This window comes from Sebastes umbrosus, chromosome 20, assembly GCF_015220745.1.
Source record: "Sebastes umbrosus isolate fSebUmb1 chromosome 20, fSebUmb1.pri, whole genome shotgun sequence".
Taxonomy (NCBI): domain Eukaryota; kingdom Metazoa; phylum Chordata; class Actinopteri; order Perciformes; family Sebastidae; genus Sebastes; species Sebastes umbrosus.
Genome location: NC_051288.1, coordinates 2,286,241 through 2,299,393, shown reverse-complemented (window position 1 = coordinate 2,299,393; position 13,153 = coordinate 2,286,241). Strand labels below are relative to the sequence as shown.

The window sequence follows — 13,153 nt, the reverse complement described above, 5'->3', positions numbered from 1 at the left end:
GAGCAAATGGGCACACTGTCTATAGGTCTAATGTAGCCATTATGAGCACAAATCCTAATACATGGATGAAGTACACACACACACACACACGCACACACACGCACACACGCACACACACACACACACACACACACACACACACACACACACACACACACACACACACACACACACACACACAGTAGCAAAAAACACCTGTACTGTAGACAGAGAGGGAAGACGCTGACGCCTCTCTTCTGTTTAGCTATCTCACATAGTTACTGAGCATCAGCCAGCATGGCTGACACTAATGGGGACCTAGTGTAAACTATCAGCACTCAAAGCCAAACACAGGCAAGCAAATGGGGAGAGCAGGGAGCCAAAGTTACCTGCACAAGCCTCGTGCCCCGCATGACGCCTGTCTCAGTACATATTTCAGGGAAAACTATTTCATATAAATGTTTTTTTCCACAAGGGAAGGGATGGAAGTGTGGGAATAATAACAACATCATTAGTTGACTGTTTCATTAATTTGTTTTTAAAGCAGCATAAAAAGGAGCACATCTGACATAGTATCACCATGTAAAGTTGATATGGATAACATTCTAGCAAAAAAATATATATATATATTAACTCTACTTTTAGCTCTGTTTTGTATGGAAGCCCATTTCTGCCACTGAGATAAAAAAAAGATGCTGCAAGTCATTATAATGAGATACTATATCAAAATAACGAGTTAGTGTCTCAATATTTTGATTTACTATATCATTATTTTGACTCACTATCTCAATATTTTTTACTTACCATCTCCATATTTTGACTCACTATCTCAATATTTTGACTTTCATCCAAACATTTTGATTCATTATCTCAATATTTTGATTTACTGTATCAATATTTTGATTTACTATCTCAATATTTTGGTTTACTATGTCAATATTTTGATTTACTATATCAATATTTTGACTCACTATCTCAATATTTTGACTTTCATCTCAATACTTTCACTCATTATCTCAATATTTTGACTTTCATCTCAATATTTTGATTTACCATCTCAATATTTTGACTTAGTATCTCAATATTTTGACTCACTATCTCAAAATAATGAGAAACATTCATCACATTTGTGGAAAATGAGCTGATGCACCAAAGCAACAGAAGCAAGCGGGTGAGACAGAGCTTAGCTGACCCAAATGAATATCATTGAAGACTATGTTCATGTCTATGTAGAGTGAGCACGAGCGCGAGCAACAGAACGCTGACTTTCGTTGACTTAACAGCCACAGGTGTCGCTGTTAACAAGACATTTCTGATTCTTACAAACAGCCCCTTTAAAGATGACCGTTTCCATCTAATGAAGCTCTGATGAATATAAGCTCTCCTAACAGAGCATGAATCTCGGGAGAGGTTTCGCCCATCAAAAACATTACGTGGGTTTCAAATGGGTGCATTGAACTCTCACATTACCTCCTCTTCAGCCTCTTCTTCCCTTCGTGTCCACCATACCACACCCTGAGGCCATGTCTCCTTCAAATGGCTTTACTGCCATAAAAGTATTTTCAAAGTGTCCTTGAATGAAAATGTTTGATATATGTATTTTCCCTCGGCTCTAAAACTCATCTTTACTGTCTGTTAGTTGGTTAGGGGCACAATGTGGACATATGACCCTGTCACAGCTCTATAGTCTCATGCTTAGGGAGCTGGAAAATACATTTAAGTTCACCGGTTCTTTCGTACATCACAGTCAATACTAATGGCATGGCTGGTGCACTGTGAGGTCCTGAAACACAATCATATTCTATATATTATTCACTGCGATGGATTCTGTCACATCCATATCACAGGGACATTTGGAAACTATATCACCATGTAATAAAAAAAAAACCCTATTACAATTCCACATGATGCATCGCTGATGTTTGCTCCTTCAGTTCATTTTAGCTACCTCTTCATATTGCATGCTGCTTTTGTCTTCAAACCATTTAGCCTTTTCCCCTTATTTGACTGACAATCATAAGGATTTCATTTTGAGTTCAAGAGGTGTGATATAGTGAATATTTGGTGCTCTTTGCTTTTCCCTGCTAAACCATGATTCTTTTTTGACTGTAAATGCCCTCTAAAGGCCCTGTGGCTTAAGCTACATTAAAGGGACTGTTTGTAAGAATCAGAATGTGTTGTTAACAGCGACACCTGTGGCCGTTAAGTCAACGAAAGTCAGCGTCCTGTTGCTCGCGCTTGTGCTCGCTCTTAATAGACATGAACGAGCATCGCTCAAAACAGTGAGGCGACACACGTCAGCTAAAAGCACAATATCACTCTATATTTCAGCTGTTTGGCAGTAATGTTAGCTGACCAGACGAAGGTCTCTCCATGAATCAATGCTGAAATGGACCTCGACCGACTTTACTGTCTTTCAGAGGCTGTAGCAGGTTTAGTTTTAGGACTAAAGTGAAGCTACAGATATCATATGAAACTAAAAAACCTAAGGAATCCTAATTTCATGCTACCATGTCAGGAAGGAGGCTAAATAACGCTCCAAAGTTAGGCTAAAATTTAGAGAGGAAAAACTGGCATGGCCATTTTCAGCTACGCTGTTCAGACAATACTCCAACACAAACTACACGGAAGCACCAAAAACGCACATGAGTACTCTGATCCTCTGCCGCACTCGTTCTCTCTTGCTCTTTCGTTCCACTCTCACATTTATGCGCGCACACTCCACACTGCAGAAGAGTTAGTTTAGCTCTGAGAATATCTAGTGAATGTACAGTGGACGTTTGTGCAGAAATAACTGCTGCAGCTCCTCCAGACCAACAGAGGTTTCCCATGTCTTGTGAAGTGACGGGGCTCCGCAGAGAGAAACGTTATCGTCTCCGACCAAAACTCCGGCGTCTCCCCTGTTCCCTCCGGCCGCGGTCGGGAGGCTGAGGCAGGAAAAGCCAACACAAGGATCAGCATTGATTCATGGAGAGACCTTCGTCTGGTCAGCTAGCATTACTGCCAAGCAGCTGAAATATAGTGATATTGTGCTTTTAGCTGACGTGTGTCTCCTCACTGTTTTGACCGATGCTCGTTCATGTCTATGTAGAGTGAGCACAAGCGCGAGCAACAGGACGCTGACTTTAGTTGACTTAACGGCCACAGGTGTCGCTGTTAACAAGACATTTCTGATTCTTACAAACAGTCCCTTTAAAGGTCAGGTTATTCTGACTTTTAAACAGCAGGTGAAAATGTTCATAAAGTTGAAATATAAGAATATAATAATATTTTATTTTTTCCCACCAGTCAAATTGACCATCTGTTGTGTGAATGTGTTACATAAATTTCACCTCAGCCCACATAAATAAATAGACATAACTCCAGGGAGTGAACTTCCAGTGAAAGTTGATAGAGGTCAGCCACATTAACATGCCTGCGTGTATTTCCTTGCTGCTCCCCACATCAGTCCAGGCCGGGGGTGGGGGGGTGTCCTTACACATATTAGGTAAACACAGTGCTGTAAATGTTTACGATTTCTGCAAATGGGTTTCGAAGTGTTTAGCGGACAGGACAGGTGCTATGTGGAAGGTTAAACAGGTTGCGGTGCTGGTGCATAAACTGTTTGGGTCTCCAGTCTGTTTGGGAGTTGTTGGAGCTTTGACCATTTTTCAGGTGAAGAGTACAAACATTTCTCGGTAAAGAGGTGATCTGGTGTTGAAGCTGTAAAAACATTCAGTGACAAGGAAATATGTGTGAGTACAGGACAGTAATTGTGAAGTCATGGCTTCATGGATTCACTAACATTGCATCATTACTCTCCAATAGTATCAGTACAGTAGGATTAGTAGACCAAACTCTCATCCATGTGCAACAGGATGCCAAGAAATTTGTTTAGTTTTTTGACATCTGCACTCATGTGTTGTGCAAACATTGTACATGGATACATGCATATATAGCACGTACAGAACATGTGCACGTATATCCTCCATGTGTTTACATTCTTGCTGAGGCAGAGTGATGGCAGGAGGAGATGGGGGGTGGGGGGTGAATGGCAGCTCTCAGCCAGAAAAACAAACAGGCCGTGGGCCGCGGAGAGAGAGCCCGGAGCCCGGGAACGCTCAGGAACATCCTGTCCACTGGTCTGCCTGGGTCAACACCAGACACAGCTCCAGGCACAGCATCGCTCTGTAGCCAAATAACAGCATCACAACCGTGTCGACGTGGGGAACGACCCCCCGAGGGCCAAAGTTGTGCAAAATCGCTGTCTTCTTTCTGATTCTAAGAAAACAGAAACACAGAGGAGAAAGACATCAAAGTGGCATGATGTATACTTCGTTTTCCAGGTTTTCACAAATCATTTTGTCCCTATCCAGTCAAAACCTAATACAAATTGTCACACAAATATTTACTCTTAATTGACTTAACTGGTGAATAAAAGGTACATTATTTTATCTTTTTTTTGTTATATATGTGAATATTGTATGTGTTGTATTATTTCATGTGTCTAGTGTATTTCTAATTTTGGTGTCATTGCTGCCTTAAGTCTTATAACTATTAGTGTTATATTGGTTATTTCCTTTATTGTCGGGGGTGGGAGAGAAAAATGGATGAAATATTGAAGACTACTTATTTGCTCTGTAATTGTTATGCCTTGTAATGTTCTTTCAATTAAAAAGAAAAAAAGCTCCAAAAACACTGGATCCTACATTCCCCGTGACACAACCAATAGGGATTCCCTGCTTGGTGACTGTCCATGACTTTCCCAGTTTAAAGGTCCCATATTGTAAAAAATGAGATTTTCATGTCTTTTATATTATAAAGCAGGTTTAGGTGTTACATAAATACTGGTAAACTATCAAAATGTTCAATATCAGGAGAAATACACACAGACCGTATTCAGAAATTGTGCGTTTGAAACAAGCTGTTAGGATATCTGTCCATTTGTGATGTCACAAATATACAATATTTAGACCATTACACGGTTTTAAACGTAAACATTCTAAATGTGTCCCAGTTTATTTCCTGTTGCAGTGTATGTAAATATGATCAGCTGACAGGAAGTAAATATGGACCCAAACTGTTGCCTAGCAACGCAATTCCAATGCAATACCGTTGCGATTCTGTTGAAATGTGCTAAAACGGAGCATTTCAGACAGAGGGTGAATACAGGTATATTCAGCCAGACAGTATGAGGAAAATAAAGTTTTTTTTTAACATGACAGCATGTAAACATGTTCTTGTAGAAACAAAAAATACAAGTATGAACCTGAAAATGAGCACGATATGGGACCATTAAAATGGAAGCTTACTGATAAAAATGAGCAGATCTAAAGCCTACAACAAGAAAAATGGACCGAAATAAAATCATGTCCCTGGAATTGCCTGATTTCATTATCATTATTATCATTATGTTGCTGTATATCATCAAATTAAAGCGAATGATTCTTGTGGTCAGTAGGTGGCACAGTTACTTTAACTCAATATTAACACTTGGATGTCCTCAGGTCTGGTGGTCCTGTACGGTCGAGTTACAACAGCTCGTTGTATAATGGCGAATCATGTAAATTCTCCGCCACGCCACGGCAACGCTTTTTCATGAAAGCTCACACAAGCACCGTTTGTTGTTGTAATACTTGTTGTTTCGACCACCAGTGTGCACCAAAACCCTGTTCTACATTCTAAATAGGACGAAGCGTTCATGTTTTCTTCCAGAGGTCTGTTTCAGAATGCGGGATTAGTGAAAACTCTGAGTTAGTTAACCCCCGAGATGAGGGAAACTCCAGAAAGTTATCAGTTGAAGAAAGAGAGAAGACTTAGGGTGCTTTCACGTCAGTGACCCGGGCCCGGATCCGAGTCCACTTGTCCCCAAAATCCTAGTTCGTTTGATTAGCGTGAACGCTCATACCGTACTCGGGCACGGATCAACGTACGCAGCGACTGTGAAAGCCAACTGTACCGAAACACGGAAGCGAACTGCAAGTTAACGCGAGTAACGTTAGCAGTCAGTCAGGGAGTAGTTGTGAAAGGTCAGGGTTTTTTCAACGCCGCCGGTCTCCTCCGAAATCTGTATACATTTAAAACTGTTTCATATCTATGTCTTTAGGGCTATGATTGATAAAGCAGGAAGGCCGGCGAGATGTTTCTTAAAATATAAACAATAGTAGGCGATGGGGTCTGGCGATGTTTGTTATTTTATTTAGCTGGTTTAATGGTCTCTGCCGCCAAAGGACGAGAGACGCTCAGCTGCTCAGCGGGCAGAGAGAGAGAGAGAGACAGTGGAGGGGAACAATGTTTAGAGCAGCATATATTCACATCAGACTCTGTGAAATAAGAGTTTATTTCGACCAAACCAGAGTTGGTGATTGTTGGAAAGACTAACGACGACGGTTTTGGTGAGTTTTATTTTGTTTCTGTCAAGTTTGAATGAAGTGTTTTACGATGCTCCGCCACTAAAATCAACATATACAAATACACATGGATGATGACGCAAGTGTACTTGGGAATGGAACAACTTTACTAATGTGAAAGCTGAGTGGAGAGGGGGTGGGGGGGCATCGTACTCAGGCATGGTATGGATCAATCGTACCTAATATGAAAACGCCCTTAAACTCTGGGTCAGTTACCATGGTAACTATTTCCCCACCTGTTTCATCTGTTTAGAAAAATTATCCTGGCAAAACATTTTTGTCACCTGTTCTTTTTTTCTTTTTTTTTTAATTCTTTTTATTCCTTTTTTCCAAACATAGCATAACAAACATATCAAAACATAACACCATAATAAAAAAAAAATCTTACATTTAACATTTAATATGTACATACATATATACACACATACACATCGCACAACATTATTATTATTATTATTATTGTTTTCTATGTCACCTGTTTTTAAGAGTCATAAACACGAGAGAGAGAGAAAAGGAGAAAATCGATCACCAGAAAACAAAAAAAAATCTCGCTTGCCTTTCAGGGCTTCCGTAGCGATGGACGTTGAAAGGCTGAGCAAACAGAGAAATCCTTGACTTGGGTAGTCATGACACCACATTTCCTGCTCTGACTCATTAGCAACACAGGATAGAGTAAATATACAACATGCTGAGAATACTGCCGGAAGATCTAAATATACATCACAGATTGGTTGGTACTTTTCCTACACTGACACTGTCACGTTTCAGTAGTAGTTAGGGTGGTTCCTTTTTTCTATCAATGCTTTTCTAAATAACTTATGGACAGCTTTTTCTTAAACCTACTAGCTGAAGGCGCTTTTCAATTGTCGCCGGGCTCCTGCGGCAAAACAATAACATTGGTCACTGAGGAGGTTAACAGGGCTGTGACACAGGACTCAACCCTCTAATTCCCTTTCAGCAGCTCCATGTCCTCGGGCCGGATGAAGCCAAATGAGCGATGCTTTCTAATCCTGCAAATCATCGCCCCCCCCAACCCCACCTCCACCCCCACCTCCACCTACTCGCTCCATCAATTCAAGTGGGTTTTCTCTTTTTTTTCATCTTCTTTTTTTAAATAAGTTACAATGACATATAACGCAGATTCATATTATCAACACATGCATGTTTTCACAGAGGAGGCCCGCAGGAGATGGAGAGAGAGATTAGCCTTGGTATGGGAAAACAGAAAAGAGGGTGGGGGTGGTTGTCAGCCCAGCACCCAAAAGATTTATCATCCATTTACATTCTCCCAAATACACCCTCAGCACCACTGTCTAAACAGGGCAAAGGCTCCTAAATAACCTCACATGGTCACATTTACAATAGAACTTTTCCACTATAACTTTTGATCAACATTTCATCGTGCACGGCTCAATTTATGAATAAAGTTACGACCAAAAAGTGGAATTTGGAGGTTAAAAAGCATTAAAGGGACTGTTTGTAAGAATCAGAAATTGCTTGTTAACAGTGACACCTGTGGCCGTTAAGTCAACGAAAGTCAGCGTCCTGTTGCTTGAGCTCGCGCTCAGAACAGTGAGGCAACACACGTCAGCTAAAAGCACAATATCACTCTATATTTCAGCTGCTTGGCAGTAATGTTAGCTGACCAGACGAAGGTCTCTCCATGAATCAATGCTGATCCTAGTGTTGGCTTTTCCTGCCTCAGCCTCCCGACTGCGGCCGGAGGGAACAGGGGAGACGCCGGAGTTTTGGTCGGAGACGATAACATTTCTCTCTGCGGAGCCCCGTCACTTCACAAGACACGGGAAACCTCTGTTGGTCTGGAGGAGCTGCAGCAGTTATTTCTGCACAAACGTCCACTGTACATTCACTAGATATTCTCAGAGCTAAACTAACTCTCCTGCAGTGTGGAGTGTGCGCGCATGCACGTGAGAGGTGGAGCGAAAGAGTGAGAACGAGCACAGTGTGTGAGTGAAGGCAAGCAGGCAGAGGAGCAGAGTACAGCAGAGACTCCGGTCCTGAAGACCAAAGCTATGGTCTCCCCCACGTCCTCCGACCGCAGCCAACACTGTTTAACAGACGGGCTTCACTAGATACAACCAAGAGGTTTTGGTGCTTCCGTGTAGTTTGTGTTGGAGTCTGAGTCTGAAGAGCGTAGCCACACGCGAGCGTGCATGGGACACCGACCCGCAATGATTTATACGTGTAAGAAGTTACAAACAGTCCCTTTAAGGATAATTTATTAGCATTGGAAATGATTGTAATCAAACTTGTTTATTCATCTCGGTATGGTTTATATTTAGTAGAGGGGTCATGAAAAGTTGCTGACATGTTTATGTAGACACAAGATAACTGGGACATTTTCAAGCAGGTGAAAGGTTCAATTTGGATAAGAAAAAGAACCAATGAGGTTTTTAATAAACGGAACACCCTGAAGGCCATCAAGCAATCATCAAATTATCAAGAAAGTGTTTTAAAATCATATTTGTGATTTATTGCCTGTCCTGTTGCTTTGTGTATTTCCAGATTTCCCTCCAGTATATGTCTCCTTCTCCCTCCGTTTGCGTGCTTTCAGGAGTTTAGCCTGAGATTGTTTTGCTCTGCCTGACAGATAACGATCAAATAATTAATATTTCAAACGTTTATCTGCTCCTCGTGGCAGCTCTGTATACAGACTTTGCGGAGCTGGACATCTGCTGGCCACTGTTTCATCACAGAAAGTTGCTCTGTTTTGTTTGTTCTTTAAGCAAAAAGATAACAACACTCATACTAGAACATGAGGATGCACTCAAACTACGACGGACGGTCAAGACCGCCAGCCTGTCAACCCATCCAGGACCTTATATATTTCATAGTTTAAATACTCACTTTTCTTTATAATGTTAATTATCTATAATTATCACTGTATATGCCTTCACGTCCCACCCTCTCTAATATCTATTTGATATTGCTGTGAAAACATCTCTTTCTTTCTTTTTTTTAATTTTGTTTTTCCTTTATTTGGTTTTTAATCAGACATTTACATAAACATACTTAAATACAAATATGAAGTGAACCAACTTTTCCACTTTTTACAATGAAATTATAAAACACACAAATAGAACATGGGGTGCTTTTCATGTGAAATAAGATAAAATAAATCATAATAATAAAACAAATTACATTTAGAAAAAAATAAAAATTAAACAAAAGAAGGGCGTTTTTCCAATCCTTCCAAATCTCCTCAAATTTAGTTTCTTGAAGCCTCACTGAAAAAGTAATTCTTTCCATTACAAATATTTCATAAATTACATCATACCAGTTCTCCAATGATGGGGTATCTGGTTTAAGCCATTTCTTAGTAATTGCTGTTCTAGCAGCTACACTCAATATTCCAAATAAGTATTTTGTTTTAATATTTGTAGATGATGAAAGTAGAAGACCAAACAGGAGTTCGTCCCACTTAAAAATTACGTTTGTACCAAATATAGTAATTCTGTGTAAATCTTACGCCAAAAAGAATTTACTTTTGGACAGGCCCAAAACAGATGATAGTGGTTATCTAGTTCCTCCAGCAGCTGGAAGAGCCTGAATGATGACTCCCCCTTGCCAAAATGTAGGTAAAGATCTTATAATCCTGATTCAGTACACTTATCGGCCGATAACCTCCACATTCAAGTTTATCTTTACCATCTTTTGGTATCAAAGAAATCCCAGTTTCTCTCCAAGAAGGAGGAGTCATGCCAGTCCTGAGTACATGGTTAAACGTGTTCTTCATTATGGGGGTCAGCAGATCTCTCATATCCTTGTACCACTCAGAAGGAAAACCATCTGGTCCTGGTGCTTTATTGGGTTTTAAATTTGATATCGCCTCTTTAATTTCTTCATCCTTAATTTCACTAATTAGACACTTATTTTGTTCATCTGTCACCTTTGGTAGTTTTATCAGGTCAAAAAAGCTTCCATCTTCGGTTCATCTATTTTGGGCTGCGTATATACATTTTTATAAAAAGTTTCAAATGATTTTTGTATATCCTCTACTTTGCAGTGTATGGAATTTGTTGTAAGATCCTTTATTTTATAAATTATATTTTCTGCTTGTTGCTTTTTTAATTTATAAGCGAGTAATTTAGCCGATTTTCCTCCTGCTTCATAATATCTTTGTTTTAGAAAAATCAGCTTTCTTTTAATATCGTTTGAAAGGATTTCATTTATTTCGTTCTTTTTCCTATCTATTTCCAATTTTGTTCTTTGATTCAGTGTCTTTTTATGTAGATTCTCTAATTCTTTTAATTCTTTTTGTAACCGATCCAATTTTTCTTTTCTCTGCTTTTTCAATTTAGAGCAATAGCCTATAATTTGCCCCCTAAGAACGGCCTTGCAGGCCTCTCAAAGAATTGGTGGGGAAAATTCCCCGTTGTCATTTTCTTCAAAATAGTCTTTAATATCTTTCCGTATTTGCTGTCTCATTTGATTTAGAATCCCCGTGTTTAACCTCCAGATAGTTCTCTTCTTTTCAGAACCTAGTAATAAATCCATAGAGACTGGGGCGTGGTCTGATAAGTCCATGGTCCTAATATTGCAATTTATCACCCGAAATAAATCTCTTTGAAATGTAAGAAAATAGTCCAGCCTGGAATAGACAGAGTGCGGATGAGAATAAAAGGTATAGTCCCTCTTTGTCGGATTCAAATCCCTCCATTTGTCTGAGAGTCCTAGCTCTCCCATCATTAATTTTATATTTTTTGTAGTTTTCTTTTCTCCTGAATAATCAGATTTTGAAGTATCCAGGGTCATGTGAAGTCTGACATTAAAATCCCCCTCGCAAATTATGATGCCCTGGGCCTCAGAGCGGATCAATTCAAAGATTTGTTTATAGAATTTCCATTCAGATCCTGGGGGAGCATAGACATTCAGAAAAGTAACTAAAACACCTTGCAGATACCCCCGGACCAGAACAAATCTTCCATCCATATCTTTCTTTTCAAATGTGAATTCAAAGTTTAATTTGCTAGAAATTCAAACTGCTACCCCTCTCTTAGAACCCTTTTTACAGGTGGATGAGTGCTGATTAAACCTCCATCATCCCTCCTGTTACCTTCAAATTTACTAACATCTTTTATCCTTGGGGTCAATTTGACCCCAGCAATTTAAACCTCCAGAAAATGATTATAATTAAAATTGTTACCCAAGTTTATGTGTCAGGTACTTTATGTTTGTTTGTTGACTACCTAAATAGTCCTTTAAATAAAAGCACTAAGTCTACCCTGCTGTTCAAGTGGGGAGACGGACCATAATAATTTTCCTTTTTTGGAAGGTAGTGTGTTTGCTGGTGGTTGAGAGACAACAGGAGGGTCAACACTGAGGGTCTCATTCTCATTAGAGGAGGATGCCTTATAATCAGGGTCCTCCTCAACATCATCCTCTGTCTCAGACACATTCTCCTCTATGTCACTTTCATGGTCAAAGAGATGTGACAACACCTTATGACAGAAAACCTTTCCTTAGAAGTCATTTTCAGTTGAGAGAGAGCAGAAAGAGACAGCACACAGAGCACCAAGAGAAATGGTTTAGAAGGCTATTGTGCAAGCTTTTACATGTTTGCTCCACCCCTATGTCGTGTGAACTATCAATATCTTCACGGGAACCATATTTTGCCGCCCCCACAGCGTGGGAAATATCAAAGCTCTCGCGAGAATGATGTTTCCCCTCCCCCATGTCGTGTGAACTATCAGTGGTTCTCGCACTACTACAGTTATGGTTATGTTAGGTTAGGGCCCTAAAGCTTTTTGAAGATTATAAAATTGCATGTTATAGTGACCTCAATATCATCCAAAACAACCAAAACAAATGTGTGGAAAATATTGATATTTCTTATATGTTTTATACAGCTAAAACAGCCTGGGGTCAAATTGACCCCAAAGAACACCGATGTGTACAGCATGTGTACAGGACATTGAAAACATATCATCATGATTTTATGTTTACCCAGCTGTCCCCATTAAATTAGGAAAAGTCATTAAATATGAAGCAAAAAAAATGATGTCATTCATTTATTTAGAGACGTTAAACATTGAATGGGGTCAAATTGACCCCAAAGATAATAGGAGGGTTAAGTTTTTCATGTTCCTGTTCCGTAAGATGAGTCTCCTGAAGGAGAGCTACTTCTACTCCCTCCCTCTTCAATTTGACCATAACTTTGCTTCTCTTGATTGGATTTCCCAGACCATTTACATTATAGGTAGTTATTTTAAGTGACATTGTGTATCTTTAAGTATACTTTAAGCTCCCTCAAGCCTAGACATGAATCATAACTTACACCACTGGTGCTACAAGGAACAGTAGCATAAACAATAACCAATAACACAAAAACAAAACCATAACAGGTAACAACACTGACTTCCAAAATGAAGGCCTCGTTTACGGCCTCCTGACTCAGTTGGAAAGTGAGTATAGAGGGAAAGTCTCTTCCTCCTAGCAGTGAAAGAAGGCCCTCTTCAGCCTGTGAGCTGATGTATAGGTCCTTTATGCCCTTAATAAAAATAATAAGTTTGAAAATAAAATCCTTCCCATAACATTATTTAAAACATTGTTCAAGATTCTTAGAAGAACTATTGTACCTAAATATAATCCTGTCGTAGCCAAAGTACCTTACTTATCAAGTGTCGGAATGCCCGGAGCCGGTCCCTGAATCCCTGCCCGGAGCCTGAATTCTCCCGATTTCTTTGTTTTCCGCTGATTCGCCAGGTCAGCCGAGTTATCTGGTCCAGAAGCGAGGTCGGCTTTTTCAGAACCGTCACCTGCAT

General features: G+C 39.9%; 1 protein-coding gene across 5 annotated transcripts in view; it reads left to right on the top strand.

Moving 5' to 3' along the window:
- The window catches only part of ube2d1b (ubiquitin-conjugating enzyme E2D 1b), a 197,588-nt gene that overhangs the window by 55,409 nt on the left and 129,026 nt on the right, over positions 1-13,153 (top strand). The window lies entirely within an intron of this gene.